This window comes from Anthonomus grandis, chromosome 9 (genome assembly GCF_022605725.1).
Source record: "Anthonomus grandis grandis chromosome 9, icAntGran1.3, whole genome shotgun sequence".
Taxonomy (NCBI): Eukaryota; Metazoa; Arthropoda; class Insecta; order Coleoptera; family Curculionidae; genus Anthonomus; species Anthonomus grandis.
Genome location: NC_065554.1, coordinates 26268716 through 26286242, shown reverse-complemented (window position 1 = coordinate 26286242; position 17527 = coordinate 26268716). Strand labels below are relative to the sequence as shown.

At 31.4% G+C, this 17527-nt stretch overlaps 1 protein-coding gene across 1 annotated transcript in view; it reads left to right on the top strand.

Moving 5' to 3' along the window:
• Window positions 1-17527, top strand: part of LOC126740291 (cAMP-dependent protein kinase catalytic subunit 3) — a 42883-nt gene that overhangs the window by 7493 nt on the left and 17863 nt on the right. The window lies entirely within an intron of this gene.

The following is a 17527-nucleotide window of genomic DNA, read 5'->3' as shown; positions in this document are numbered from 1 at the left end:
ATATTGTTTGTTTTTATGTAAATACGCGTTAACTTGTTTTGCATTGTCGCAAATGCGTACCATCATCAATAGTGACGTAGGTGTACACACCCAAAAAATTGCTGATAACACCCAATTATCACAATATTTTTTAATGAATTTTGCGTACATTTATTGCGTATTAAACACAATTTATTACACAAATTGGCAATAAGACGACAAGTATATAACAGCATATTGTACCAATTGCAGCATTGTCAAATATTTTAGATTTATGAATCAGGTTAAATGAATTAATTTTTTTAAAGTTTTTTAATATATTGGATATCCAACTCCTTGGTCATACAGCGCCCTAAACCAACTTCATCATTTGAACGAAAACTTTTATCATTTCAAATATCGTTTTGCATTACAGCGGTGTAATATGCTGTATATACGCCCTACGTTCGTAATCAAAGTATTCTATAACCGTCAAATGTCAAAATTGCATATTTTTAGGGCATCATCTAGGGAAATAAAGTAAATTATTAAAATTGTAATTTTTTTTAAGACTTCTAGATACGTTGAAAATTACTTCAGCTATAAGAATGTGTTTAAGTGCCTTGAGAAGATCGAAATTAATGCATAAAATGATGAAATCAAAAATTACTAAAACTACTTAGACCAAGTTGAACAATAATTTAGCTACCTGTAAAGAAGTTCAAACTTTGCTCTATGAATTCAAGGTTCGAAAAAGGGCAACTTAATTGCCTGGAAAAAACAAAAGTGTCTGGACTGGAATATTTAAGTCCCTGGACAAAATAAATTCGTTTTCCTGGTAGAACTTAAAAATTACTTAAAGCACCCATAAGGAAGTAACTAAAATATGTATACAATTATTTTAAGTGTTTTTAGAGGTAGATATTAGAAAAATACTTACTACAATATTTTTAAAAAATTCTACCAAAATTTTAGTTTCACCAACGTTGGTTTCAACCTCACTTGATCCCCTATTTTACCCCCTTCTAGTTTATCAATATCATGTTCCGATGAACAAGTTTAAAATATCCAAGATTATCTAATTCTATTATTATTAGTTCGATGTTATATTAATATATATTTAAATCCACTTTAATTTAAGACCAAGTAAACGACCAAAATGCTGTCCAATTAACTTTGATCTATAAATATTAGGTTAAGAAGTTACAATAAAAAGTATTTAAAGTAACACCCCCTTTCTTAATTTTGTTTTCCATTTTACTTCCAGGGACTTAAGTGATATTGCCCTATTACAGGCGTTTGAATAAATAATACATTTATTCCATTCTTTTAAAATAAATAAAAGGTTATTCCGAGATTTTCAGTTATTTTATAGGCATTTAAAATGAAATTTTAATAGGCACTTAAATTAATCAGAAAATATGGCATATTACATAGGCACTTCAGTTAGTTAAATTTTTATTACAGGCGTTTAAATAAATAATACATTTATTCTATTCTTTTAAAATAAATAAAAGGTTATTCCGAGATTTTCAGTTATTTTATAGGCATTTAAAATGAAATTTTAATAGGCACTTAAATTAATCAGAAAACATGGCATATTACATAGGCACTTCAGTTAGTTAAATTTTTTTTTTGGATTTTGGATTACTTATAGACCATTAATTAATTAAATGGTCATTCAAAAGCTTGGACTAAACTCCTAATTAATTTAAGTGCCTGGAATAGGTTGATAAAATTAAATGCCTTCCGGTAACTCAAAAGCCGGGAATAAATCTTTTATTTATTCAAATGCGTATAATTTAATATTTTCTGATACTTGCAGTCAATTATTAATAATTTTTTCAAGGATTTTATCAACCCAAAGACCAATTTTTTTAATTGCTACTTTCAAGGTTTTAAATTAGTAAGTATAACAGAGGTTTAAATGAAGCGCACTTATATCAAGCTCTTAAATTAAATCAAAGTTTATTCCAGGATTTTGAGTTAAGTTGAGGTACTTAAAGTGACCGAAACTTTCTTCAGAGACTTAAGGTAGTTAGTGTACCTGTAAGTTAACGAGACATTTATTTCATGCGCTTAAATTAATTAAAAAGTTATTCTAGAATGAATTAATTATTGATTAATTTAAGAGCCTAGAAAAAACTTTTGGTCAATGTAAGTTCTTGCAATATGTTTTTTAATAAATCAAGTGCTGTCAGTGTCCCAAAAGCCTAGAATAAGTATTTCATTTACTGTTTTTTTTTTATAATCAATTTTTGAGAAATTTTAAGTAACTTATCAACTCAGGAGACTAAAAAAATCTTTTAGAAACTTGGAGTTTTCCCTATTTTTCCACATTACTTTTCTTTTCTAGGAAATTGAAATCTTTATTTTTTTTCTGAGAATTACAAGAATTTTCTAGTGTCGTGAAATTTTCTAATTTATTATAATTAATTTTTAAGATTGTGGTGGTAAAATTAAAAATATATTTTTTAATTTTTTCCTGGCAATCTATAAATGAAAATATTCTTGTACCTTCAAAAGAATAAAGAAAAAAATAAAGAATAATAATAAAAAAAATAAAAAACCTAAATATTTATTTAATATGAAAATTTGTATTTAGTAAAGAAAATACAGCCTTTATTTAAAAGAAATGCACCTTCAGGGTTGTTAATATTTATTATCAGACGTTTATTTAAGTTATTATACCTTTCCCTGCATATCTCGCAGTAATAATTAAAATAATAAATATCGCTACTTAGCTACTTTCAAACATAGACTAGACCCAAATTTAAAAATGCTTCTTTTTTTTTCTTCAAATAGTAGTTAATAAAAATAAAGTACATTGTGACTTTTTTAAGTATAGGGGTCGTATTCCCAACTACAGAAACTCATAATGCAAACACATTGAAATAAGCCTTTATAATAGGTTTCGAATTATGAAATATTTGTTTCCAAAAACGTTGATTCGTTTGCAATAATTTTATCTATTAAAGCAAGGAAATAAGAATGTACGTGAAACGTATTATAAGTTGTTATACACCGTGTCCCAGATAAAATATATATACATATGGATTTTGCAAACGAAAATATAGTTTCGGTTAAATTTAAAAGCTGTGCTGTTCCAAGCCCAATCAGATGCGTTTTTTAAATCCACAATATCTACAGAAGTTTTTTCAAAATGTCGGGCAAAATCTAAAAATCCGTCATCTTGAATCCGATTTTAATAAAATTTGGTAGTTTTGGGTTATCTACTATGACAAATCGATTGACGTTAACGATATTTTTCTAGGCATTTTAGATTTTTTGCAACCATAGTCAATTTTGTTATTTCTTATGGACGCCATAATGGATTTAGACATCATTAAAGAGCATGTAAAAAGACCTTTTTAACCATCTATAACAATCCTATCTTGATATGGCGGAAAATAGTACATACTTACAAGAAAGTGCCTGAAAAAAGTAAACAAAAATGGCTTTATCAGAAAATGTTCGGCGAAGGTTCAAATCCTACCGACTGCGCCAATAAGTTTAAAATAACCGCTACAACTTCTTTTTGAAAAATATATTTTATTTTCAAAAGGTTACCCGACACTTTGGCTGTAGACAGTAGCAATGGACAAGTAAGAATAGGGTAAAGTCGGGTGAGATGGCCACCGTTTTCAATGGTAGGCGCCTGTGAATTTTTGGTGAGGGATATGTCTTACGATTATTTTTTTATCATAGTCTATTTATCCTAACAGGTAGATAAATAAATACGATCAAAATACTTTTATTTTTTTTTATTATTATTAGTATAGAAAAAAGCTACATGTGGCTACATTTCTCCCTGTTTGATGGGGACAGTTGGCCAATGCAGTGAGGGAGAGACAGCCACCGTCTAAAAAAAAAACATAAAATGAAAAACATCTGAAATTAACACAATATTCATAGGATTAATAAAAAAGATAGTCATTAGCAAGTATTTTGCTTCTTTTGAAACGCAGATTGACCACAATTTTGGCAAGTATTTATATAATGAGAGCAATTTTCATGAAACCACTTTTAGCATATTATGCACTGCAACCAATCTTTCTTTTTTCGGGTGTTGTTGTAGCTTTCTCCGCATCCCGCACATTCCGTATCATCCACTTCGGAAAGGGTATTGATTTCCTCTTCATACTGAATTTCTATGTCCTCCTCATCATCAGAGCTAGGTGAAGGTGAGCGTTTTCTCTTTTGAACATTCGTCTTTCCTCAAATTTTCTTTTTTGTGGGGTCGTTGAGTTTTTTTTTGCGGACCGCTCTCTCACAGTTGCAATATGTTCAGGAGAGGTTAAAAAGGTAGCAACGTTCTTTGCTCGTTTTTTTGCAGAAACAACTAGTTTGGGTGTGGGATTAATCTAATCAAGAAGTTTCCCAGGTGTTAAATCTGGAAGAGTTGTTCCTTCCACAGGCTACAGGATGGCACTGCATCATCTATCATATTGACTGGGCGTCTAACTTCTTGTGTTTCTTCCGCCTTATTTTCTTGAGAAATGGAATGTTGACTGTTTGTTACTTCTGTGTGAGTGTTTCCTAGCGTCCTGTGGTTTCGCTGTTTATTATTCGATCAGAAACTGTGTATGCGTAATCCGGTATGGAATCGGGGTTAAATGGAAATATTCCAATGGCTGTGAAGCCTGACATTGCATTTCCAGCGGTCGCTGACTTTCCCCAGCTTTTCATTAGAACTTCACCAAATTGAAGACGCCCTAATTTCCTTCCCGGGTGACTGTGCATCCATTCTCTACAAGCTTGATAGTAGAATTACTTCAAAGACTTAAAAAAAGCATTATCGAGAGGTTGCAAATAATGAGTGGTATGCGGTGGTAGGCACAATAAAACGACATAATTTGCCTCAGTTGTTTCTAGAAGTTCAACACAGGAACAATGAGATGCATGCCCATCAAGAATTAGTAATGTCTTCTCCTTTTCACCTTTACGAGGCAAGAAGTGGTTTTTGAACCAATCCAAAAAAATGTTAGCAGTAACATAGGCTGATTTTTGAGACATGACAATATCTGAGCCAGGCGGCATTGAATCGGTCCACTCACTCTTCAAATTCTTGCCTTTAAATATGCAGTCTGGTGGCAGAAAAACACCCTTTGCATTACAGCATGCGATGCACAAGATTGTCTCACCCTTTTCCCCCGATGTTACTGTAACAACATCCTTTGCTCCTTTTTCGGCTAAAACATGGTCAGGTCGATTATTAAGTTGCAGGCCTGTTTCATCAACGTTTTAGATGCATCGAGGTTTCTCGAAAAGATTATTTTCTTCCAGTATTTCTTGCAGATGTTTGAAATAATTTTTTACATCTGAACGGTTCATGCCCTCACCTCGCCCTAGGGATACACCTTCTGCCTTGCGAATGGACAAATCGGGGTGTCTTCTTAAAAAAGACCTAAACCAGTCAGAACCGGCAGCTTCCTTTTCTTTATTGAACTCTTTAGAACATTGAAAGGCCTTTCAATGTTCTAAGATTGAACTTATGATTGATCTGTAGACTCTCCGCGAAATCGTACGCAAGTTCTCGCACATCGGGTACCGTCATTGGAAAACCATATTTTTGCGCTTTTTTAATATGTCGAACCAATTTGTTTTCATTTGCCTCACCCAACATGCTATCCGGTCCCATTTTACCAGTTGTGGACACATTATTTTTTATTTTCCTCTCAAGCGTTTTTCTAGGAATTCCATAGTTTCTTGAAGCGCCATTGACAGAACAACCATTTCTGACATCTTTAATTGCCCGTCTGAGATTTTTTTCAGTATAATTTCCACGATTTGAGTTTTTCCTTTTATAGTTCGTTGGCATTTTTCTGCAGCAAACACTGGAAACGAGGTCAAACTGCAAAAGAAAAACCCGTTAAGACATATGGTCACCTATCCCTACTGTTAGGTGGCCATCACTCCCGAATGCTAGGGAGAGATGGCCAAGGTGATAATCAAAAACCCCTGCACATTAATACATTTTTTTTGTGGTTAGGATTATCTAATGAACATTCTACTCACCTAATATGTTGAATTCGGCAGTAATTTTTCGCCCATATATTCACAGATATATCATAAAATTTCACCGGGACGTGATATTGTTTTTATTATTACGGCGGTCAAATTCGACCTCGAACTCGCATGGCGCGTTCTTCAAGTTTTAACCGTTGGCCATCTCTACCGGCTAGCCATCTCATCCGATTTTACCCTATGCTTAAATTATTAAATTTACACATTCATACACGTTCGATAATCTATGTATTATCTGCTGATTCGATGGTTTCTATAGGAACAGTTAAACTGGACTCCTGAGGAATAATGGTGCTGAATAAACAAAAATTAGAAAATGAATTTATGCATGAATAGAGCGTTTTCACTAATTTCCAAAAATACTTCCGATCCAGACTTATTTTTCTCGCTCCCGGCACACTTGTTGCTGCTTAATCACGATCCTTCATCGTTCACGAAAACTCGAGTTTCCAATTTCACATGAGGCGTGGGCCAAATCGTACGCAACTTGTTCAGTTTCGTCCAGGCCGCTTCGAGTTTGACAAGAACAAATTTTTATTTGAAATGTCGAATAAGTACACAATGCGTACTTTTGTATTTTAGTTGGCAGAGAAGAATCGGTCGCGGTCTGTTTAATGCGTCACCATTACACATTATATATAGAAAAATAAGTCGGTTATTTTTAGGGGGATCGATACGATTTTGTTTCTCACATAAATTAAAAAAAAAAGTATTAACAAATGTCGGTATTAACTTTGATTTTATTCACAGTGACCACTTTCAGGGTACCCAAGGAATTGGCATTTAGTGGTTTAACAAACCAGAAAGCCTGATTAAATTACATTGCTTTATAAACCACTAAACCGCACCTTGCATAACTTTCAATTGGCACCGAGATACATAGATTAGTTTCAAACAGATCTGGTTCCATTCAGGTCATTTGGGTCACTTTTTAGAAGTTCAATTAGTTATTATAGTTGAGGTTTGGTGCAATATGTGGTCGTTTTCAACATTTAAAGTATACGAAATCTTAATTTTAAGACACTAGTATTTTGCAATTAGGTTTGGTTTAATACCTCAGATCTTCTCACGTAGTTAGACTTTGTTGAGAGATTAGGAACTAAACAGTTGAATATTTTTTATTCCAGGCAATCATGTTGCATTTTATAGATATTGCATGTAAATTAATTTTTTATATTCGTCCAGGGACTTATTCTTTAAAAAAAGATAATTCAACAAACTTGCTTTATCAGGTCTTCCAAGTAGTTTTTTACAAATTTTAAAGCCTTAGAAAAGAAAAATGCAATTAAGATAATTTACAGTTAATCCAGGCAGTTAGTTTTATTTTAGCCCGGGTACTTAAAACAATTTTGTACTTATTTTAAGTACTACAAATGTACTTATTCTAATTAGAGAGACAAAATGATCATGAAAAATTACTTTAAGTGCTTGTAAAAAATTAAAAATTATTTCCGTATCTTGAAAGAAATAGAAAATTATTTTAATTGTCTGTAAGAAACAAAATGTTGAAAAGTTTGTAGGTGCCTGAACATATCTAAAAATCAGTTCTAATGCATTAAAGAAGCTAAAAACCACTTAAGGTGTCTGTGGGGAGTAAATATAATTATTTTATTGTCTACTGTTTATGCTCCTTAGAATCTTCTTTAAATGTTCAATTACGTCGACGTTCTTAGAGCATTCGATATCGTATATGACTCCTTATCGGCACATAAAATCATAATTTTAACTTCTTGCAGGGACTTAGAACGACATAAATGTTCTACCAGTCAATCAATTTATTTTTTTAGCTTCTTTCAGGCATTTAAAGTTATTTAAAATATTTTTTTACATTTTCCAGACTGCGTCTAACAGGCATATTAAGCTTTTTTTTACAGACTTTTGAATACGATTTTTACCTGGATTTAGGTAGAATAGGAGATAGTAAGTTAAGATATTACAAGGATGTTGCACGAATCCTAAGAAATTTTCTTTATAATTTTGTAAAATCGAATGATATAGAATATACAAATAAATACATATTTTAGTATGTATGACATAAAATAAAATTGCTGGAAATCCCAATTCCCCAATACATTTTGATTCAACCATCAAAAAAAATCATATTTTATAAATACGATTGACGAAACATCGAAATTACATTTCTCTATAAATAAGTCATGTTTACACTTATTCACGATAAACTTTAAAATCGGGTTTTTTTTTAGTGCGAAGTCATCTTAGCGAATTAATTAATTATTATAATCGCACGTAGTTAGTTAATTAATAAATAGGTTCAATGTCCTAGTTAAAAAACATATAAATAGCCTGCTCATATATCAGACAAGGAGTTTAAATCAGCACATAATAAAGTTTCTGGGTCACTTTATGTATTTTTTTTTAATAACCTCTTAGCGCAGATTTTTCTATTTATTCTAGGTGATATGTTATTATAACATCAACTGGGTCAATTTTAAAAAATCACCTTGACATATCTTGCCAATAATAAACTTCCTAATTAAAATTCGAACGCGATCAATCGACACAAGAAAAATCCAGGCGTAGCACGGAAATTTCCGAAAAAAAAATTGGGTTTATAACCTGTTATCCACGTTTATGCGAGGGGATATAAAGATCACACTTTAATTGGGTCATAAATCAGCTTCTGGGTTTGTTTGGGTTACTTGTCGACAATGATCTTGGTGTCAGATCGCAAAACAGTTGTAGAAATGCTATTTAAGTATACAGTGGCCAAGCAAACGTATTGGAAACATTCTATTTTTTGTTATGTTAATTTTTTGCTTAAAAAACAAAAATTATTTTAAGTACCTGCAGGAAAGTGCCTGCATGAAATCAAAAATGACTTCTTTTAGATAGTTGAAATAATGTTTAAATCCAAATTTTTTAAACAATCATTCTCTAAACAATATTGGTTTAAATTATCTATTTTTTAATAAATTTAGATGAACTGCCATAACAACTCTATTCTATTAAAAACTGCTGCGGTAAAACACTAAAATGTATATTTTCACTGCAATTTCGCAGCCTGATCTATAAGTTTTTACTGCCAATATATATGCTTTTAATAGGCCTTAATATCGATAAAAAATCAAATTTATGGACAAATTATACACAAGCCAAAATTTTTGGCAAACGTATTATCATAAATAATAAAGGCTTTTGGAAATTGCCCTATTAAATATAAAAAAAAAATGCAGATTAAATTAATATTGTTATTTACATTGTTATGTCAAACAAGTTAATAAATTTATAGCGCAGCCTATAGTCAAGGATTTGCGAAATAATTCCTGCATTCAAATAATTGTTTATAAACATTGTAATTTATATTACGACGTTTCCTTTGGCATACATACAATCACCGGGACATACCTGAGTAAATTACATAAGATAGAGGCCATACTACAATTTTCATCAACTAGAATTTTTTTTTTCAATATAATATTTTTTTTAAGATATTTTTAAACACTGGCAATTGACTTATCGTAATTTTTCACTCATTAACTCTTGGCAAATGCTTGTTTGACGTAAGAAAGTTCTGTTTTTTTGTATATAACGAGAGTTTACACATTACGTGTGAAGTCAATGTAATATTTATTAGAGTACTTTATGGGCGGTTTACCATAAAAAACTTCGGCCAAAAAGGTGGCTTAAATTGAGTGGCCTCCTCGTTCACCAGACTGAACCCTTATTGATTTGGGAATGGGTTTTTTGTATTGCGAAATAAAGAAATTATTATATATATTAGATTTTTTTTATGGGTGGCTTATTTTTTATGGAACCTCCTGGTTCACCAGATTCAAGTCTGTTTGACTTTTTTTCATGTTTTTTTTTCGTATACATATAACGAGAATTTACCATTACGAAGTAAAGAAAATATAATATTTACTCGAATTTCTTATGGATAGTTTACCCTGAAACAATTCGTCCAGAAAGTTGGATTAAGATTGAGTGACCTGCTCGTTCACCAGACTTAACCCTATGTGATTTTTTTTATAAGGAGTCAATGGACAAATCTGAATTTCTTTAAAGTATGATCTGTCCAATAGTGGGGAGGGCACACGTGAGGAATTACCCTGACCCTTTTTTTGTTGCTTACCATATATGACAATTTTACAATATTTTTTATTTCTTTTACTTTACAACTGATAAACCACCATGTCAGTGAATTACAGTATAAAATAGGAAAATAGGGAGAACAGACAACATTCAATGTGAGGATATACCAAATATTTATTTCATTATTAAACACAATTATTCACTCTAGATGAATAATCAAATTTTCCAAAATCGAATATTTTTACACTTCTTGATGTTGAATGTCAGTTTGTTTTTTTTTGCATCATAATTTTTTGTAGTCGCATTATTTTTTCAATTTTGTCATTGTTTCATCGCTTTGTATCCGATAACTGACTTTTATATTCACTACTAAGTATTTTTTTCGTAAAAAATACTGATATTTTAGATAGGATATAAAGGGCTATTTTCCATTTTATTTTAAACATCTGAAGAAGGTAACTCCTTTGAAAGTCATTTTATGTCTGTCAGGTTTTCGAGGTATTTTCACGTTTCTACCAAGTATTTAACGAATTTTATTTTTTTTTTGAGTTGCTACTTCCCTTGGATTTTTCTTATATTTTCTCATATATTTCACAAATATAGAGCCGTTTCTTTGAGGTAGCTATATTATTTTTTTTTTAGATTTTTCAGGATATTTGATATTTTAATTTCTATAAGTTAATTCTAAGTTTCTTCCTCGTCTTCATTTAAATTATAGTTGGGAAGGCATCACTATACATTTTCTTAAAATCTTCTGTTGTTTTTATACTGGCTCCTATTAAATACAAGACATAAAGAAAATATTTTTCCTTTTCTTCTTATTTCTGCATCTACATCCAATTTTACCAGTAGAATGATGTCAAAAATAGCTTTAAATACCCATCCCTCTCTGCTTATTACTAACCCCACTAATTTTTTTTAAAGAAAATTATGGACTGCTTAGGTTTGCTCCTAACCTTCAACTTTATTTTATCAATATTAACCCCTCATTCTGCCTCAATAAATTACCGTATTTATTTCACTGTGAGTCAGAACTCCTATTGCCTGGACAAAAACCAAAATTTCAATATCAGTAGATTCCCTAATGTTTTCTTTACACCTTGATTAAAAAACCATTAAAATATTTCAACTACAAATTTTAAAATTTATCATTAGAGATCACCTAGACAATCCTAAAAGGTTCTCACAAATGCGCCTAAAATAGTATTTGCGGATTAAAATGCTGAACAATTAAAAAAATAATACACATTCAATTACGAACAATTTAATTATGATCGTAATGACCATCTATACAGAAAAGTCCATTGAAAATCCTTCGAATATTGAAAATGCCCGGGCAATAAGGAAATCCAAAATAGCCGTATGACGTCTTTCTAATCAGACGTCCCTGACTGTTTTTTTTTTTTTAATTTTTAATTTCATGTCCCGCAATTGAAATCAAAGCGCGTCGATTTTCGAATATTGGCGATCGTTCAGGGTTAAAAACCGGCGTTGTGACTTACGATTTTTGTTAAAACGCGTTTAATTAAATTCACCTTAATGAACGATTAGTCACGTTTATTCAAATAGAACGTTCGCATTATGCAGAAAATATAATAACGATTAAGCGATATTGTTGCGAGTTAATAATTTATTGTTGGTTCATTTGACCGACGAGTTCAATGAAAGTTGTTTCCCACACCTCGATTGCATTCTATTTGTTTTGGGATATGGATATTTTTAGACGGACTATTATTGTTGCTTTTGTTTTGATAATTTGTGGACCCTTAATAAGCTATCTGGATTCTTGTTATAATAGATATAATATTGTTTTATGCTGAGATGAGTTTTGTACCTAAATTATGAGCATTCATACCTGAAATTTAGTTTTTTTATATAAATACCCTAGTATCGCGTTACGAATTATTTTATTTATAACATTAGACTATGAAGAAGACTTCTCTTTTTCATGGAAAAGAATCCGATTTCTTTTTTTCTGCAGTTTTATATTATATCTGCGCTTAAACGAATACAGTGATTTTGTATACGTTGAATGCACATTTTAAGAAACAAGTACTATACACAAAATGAACATTGTGAAAAGAACTAGGATATCACATAACAGAGTTTTTAGTATGACAGCTGATTATATAATTCTTTTCTTATGCAGTTACTTATATGCGATAAGCATCTGAATTTAATCTGCAAGCATAAGTTCTTTCTGTACCGACCAGAATATTAAGCTGATTTACATACTATTGCCTAGAATTTTTAAAGAGATAAAAGTTACTCTAGAATAAACCCGTTAAATGCTTTGGAGTAATCCAAACAAGGCGATCACATTAAGCAAATCTGACACTAGATGCAGAGAACAGTAGTCGAGCATTTTAATTACATTAAATCAGTAATAATGGCCTCAGATTTTATTGAGATTAATGCTTTTTCAATGAGCGGTGTTAATCAAAGAGAAATTTAAGGCCCATTTGTAGTACTGTTTTTTATTTGGCGTTAAAAATTGAAGGTATCTGGATCAAGGCTAACTTTTTTTAGCACTTTTCACTATAATTATAACCTGGTTCCTAAGGAGTTTATATGCCTTCCAATTATCAAGGGTTTTCGGTTTTATGTACTTATAACCCTAATAATAGAGAAACATGCTAGGAACATGCCAGCAATGACCCTATTTCTTTACAGATGTACCAGAATATCGTAAAGGGTGTTTTTTAGAGGTTTGGATTTTAAGTTGTCAAAACTGTATTTGGTGATTGTCAATTTAACAGTTGGTGGTGTATAGTAGTGGTCAGTACAGTTTGCCATTTCACAATGAATAGACTTACTCCAGAACAACGCTTTCAAATTGTGCAAATATATTTTGAAAATCATAGTTCAATTCGCGAAACTTATCGTGCGCTGCGTCCATTTTACGGTCGACATAATCGGCCATCCGAGCAAGTTATTCGAAAAACCATGGATCGTTTTCGTACCACGCATACTCTACTTGATAATACGCATCCACAAAGACGCCATACAGTGCGCACAGAAGAAGTTATTGCTGCTATGGAGCATAGTGTTGAAGAGGACCCGAATGAGTCGATTCGCCATCGTGCACAACAATTGGGGTCGTGCCCTTCCACATCCACTTTGTGGAAGATTTTGCGGCAAGATCTTGGTTTGCGAGCTCACAAGATCCAACTTGTGCAAGAACTGAAACCGCGTGACCATTATGCGTGCCGTACGTTCGGTGAATGGGCGGAAAACAGTATTCAGCTGGACCCATTTTTTCAATCCAAAATTTTGTTCAGCGATGAGGCTCATTTTTGGTTGAACGGCTTCGTCAATAAGCAAAATTGCCGAATTTGGAGTGGAGAAAATCCAGAAGCTTTTGTTGAGATGTCAACAAAGTCACAGTTTGGTGCGCTTTATGGTCAGGAGGAATCATTGGCCCATATTTTTTTAAAGATGATAACGACCAGAATGTTACAGTCAATGGAGAACGTTATAGAGCCATGATTGCCGACTTTTTTGTTCCTCAGTTGAACCAACTTGATGTGGCAGAGCTTTGGTTTCAACAAGATGGTGCAACATGCCACACAGCGCGTGACACTATCAATTTATTGCGGGAAACATTCCATGATCGCATAATTTCACGCAATGGACCTGTGAACTGGCCTCCACGATCGTGTGATCTCACACCCCTGGATTACTTTCTTTGGGGATATGTGAAGTCACATGTCTTCAAAGATAAACCACAGACGTTGGATCACTTGGAAGCAAACATTTACCGTGTTATTGCCGAGATACGGCCCCAGATGCTTGAAAAAGTGGTCGAAAATTGGACTTCCCGATTACGCTACATTCGAACCAGCTGTGGCGCTCATATGCCCGAAATAATTTTTAAGCACTAATGGCATAACAATTTTTTTTAAATAAAACCAATACCATGTCAATAATTTTTTTTTATAGTTTTATTTCACTTCAAATTTGTTTACCTCTCAAAAAAACACCCTTTACGTTTCTTTAGTATGTTATATACCTATTTCATGTAGAAATTTCATTTTGCTGCAGAAATATTTTATTAACTATTTTATAATTTGCATCATTAAAATAAAAATCAATATTTAGTTAATAGCATTAAATCTACTTTATAGATACTTTTATAATATATAACACCTAATGAAAATTGCACCTATCTTACATAAATATATATTTTTCTCTTAGAACTAGGGGTATAAGAAAGTGTTACTTACCTGCAGAAGCACTAGATGAATGTTAAGCCCTTATAATTACTACAACTAATTTTATTCATAAACTCGAAAATTAAACGACAGAAAAGGACCATTGACATGTAAAATATGAAACCATTGATTAAAACTTCTATTCTATATTTTTTCTTTTATATTTTTCTGATATTAAACCGCATCAAAGGTACTAAAACACATTTACACTAACAAAAACCCAAAAGCGGCCATTAAGGCGGTAAAAATGGAAACTGCAGGTAGTGCTGCCAATGTAAATCTGGTGCCTGGTTAGTTATTAACCAATAATTATGTCACTTCTATGGCGGTTAATTTAAATACATAATTTATTTAGTAAATATCTGCGAAATGTTGTGGTGAAGTAGTAGTATATTATATTCTCATTTATAATTTGTAGACGAGAGTTAATAGTTTTAAATATTCAGTCAAAAAACTCGATATTTAAAATTATTTATTTGCTGTATATTATATAGACATATAGGTATATAATTATTGTCCTACTCGCATATTTTTCCTGTTTTTTTTTTTAAATATACCTCAAAGACCTTTGATTTTTAACCATTTTGATTTTTTATTTTATGACAGCTGAAACATTCACATGCGTGCAAAAATTAATTAGTAAAATGTTTCTAGGACATCGTGATGAGAATCATACCAGCAATGTTTCATAAAAATCATCGCTAGAATGTACGATAAATGTCCAAAACATTGGGTCATAAATAGTATTTAAAATACATAAGTATGTTTCTGGCATGTCTTGTGATATCTAGGAAAAGTGCTTTGTTTCTAAAGTATGTACATTAAATTTATAGTTTCTTGGGTAAGGCAGTTTTTTTCATTATTCGACCTATTTTTGAGTGTACGTCAAAGAGATAAATACGGAAAGTGTTGAATAATGTGTGAAAAATTTTATGAAATAGTATAAATGGATAAAAGGTGATCGAAGAAGTGGTCTGCGGCTATGAGGGCAGGATCGACACTGGAGTATACTATACAGTCAAGGTTTAAACATAAAATGAGATCTATTAAGGTATTATATAATAGGTGTAGTTATGACTTTTTGGAGGTTGCAAGATTCCAAAAATGAAAGAAATCTTAAAGTATACATTGAGTCTAAATCCAAAACATTGACACTGAATTCCCCGGCAGAAACTGGATCATGAAATTCCATTAGATTTGGAGAAATATTCAATCTAAATTTATCTGAAACTTCTGCAAAATTGGCATATTCTGTAGGATTGCAAACTACACCTGTGTACTTTAAATTCAATCCGTACTTGCTCCAAATAATTAGTTACTTAGTGGTTAAGTATTTCACAATATAATACATTTGGCACATATAATAAGGTCCTCTCACCTCTCCCGATTGTCGATCTACGATCAGCTTTAACAATCTCGAAACGATTAATATTTAAACTTACGTCATGTACTAAATTAGTTATCCACGTCTTAGTTATACCTAGTCATTAATTTTGAGCAATAAGGATCTAGATTTAATATGCCCTTTTAGTAAAGTTTTCGTCATAAAATGAACCAAGTAGCTCATTTAAGTGTTTTTCATTCCCGATAGCAATATGGTTATCAGCATCCTTTTTACGTGCCATAATATTTTCACATTTTTGCCAAGCTTCATTCATAAGGCGTTTACATTTCTTAAGAAGATTAAGGTATTTTTCGTAAGTTCTTGTGAAATATAGATCACTGCAGCATTACTGTCATCAAAATTGCTCTTATTAAACTTTCTCTTTTAACTCTAAGTCTGTAACTTTGACTACCGACCTAAGTTGATTGTGTTCCAATCTGAAAATTTTCTTAAAATTCACTGCCTATTGACATAGACACTGAAATGAACAAATTGCAATTTATTTACTAGAGATAAAATATTACAAGCGTAAATAAGAAGGTTGATGTTGCCATGTACGTAGCATAATACAAAATACATATATACAAAATATTATTTTTTGTATGCGAACTTTAAGCTCTAGCCCACTTCAAAGCAAATAAAATCATTTTGTATATTCCGCAAATGCCCTAGGAAGGATATTCTTAGAGGTTTACTGGGAAGCTTTGAAAGTTTATATTTCTGCGAAAAATGCCTGGAAGGAACAAAAAAATTACTTTTATTGAAGAAATATAAAAATCTTTAATTCCAGGCAGTTGAAATCACAATATTTTCTTCTGGTGGTTCAACTGGCTGGAGGAAACAGAAAATTATACTTCATTTGTGAGGAAGTTTGCTGTAACCCTCTAAAATTAATTTAATTGCTTGTAAGGAATAAAAAATTCACTACTTCAGCTTAGAAGAAACTTGAACATATCAGTGAAGACAGATTAAAAATGTTGGTATAAAAGACATAAGTTTCACTAGAAAATTTAACGCAAAACTCAATCTTTTATATCCAGATATCTTACCACGTTTTTTTTTCATAAATCGATTAACAGAAGAAAAATTTAATAGCAGTGTTCTATTTTTTTCTCATCATAAAAATCAAACAAAACGTTGAAAATAATAAACACACACTATGGCCTATGTACCAAAAATAATCCTGATCCAAGCCGACGTCACGCAAGCAATAAATTATTTACTGTTTTACTTCTCTCGGCCGCAAATCATTTTTTATTGCTAATTGCAACCAACCAGGATGTGTATGTTGGGTGTGAACCAAATCCTAATATCCAAACAATAGGAAAATCATTCACAGTTCTAAATTAAAAAAGAGAAAAAACATCTCAAAATTGATGGTTTTTATAAGCTCTTATATGTAACTTATCTTTTAATATTCTTTTTTTCAGTTAAATATTTTAATTAAAATAAGTGAATAATCTCTTTTTATATTTTATACCCTTTAATTAAATATTGGTTTATAAAATGATAATTTGTTCCTTAAGTGATAGTAAATCTTACTATGATTATAGTGAACATTTACAAAAATATTATATATATTTTAAATAATTACACTCCTAGGTCCAACTTGTGCAAAAAATCAATAAGGCAAAATAAAGGAAAAATAATCTTTCCCAACAATTACACATAATAGTAATTATATTGACTTTTTACAGTAATTTATAAAATCTAGATTTATATAACTTCTATAAGAAAAATATAAATCTATATTTCTATTTCTTTTTGAAACTGCTATATTAAGCATTTAATCTTTTACACGTCCCAAATTGTTGCTGAGTAAATTATAGCAATAGAATATAGTCTAGGCTAATTATTAAAATTAATCTTGTCTGTACAGTTTTGAACTATT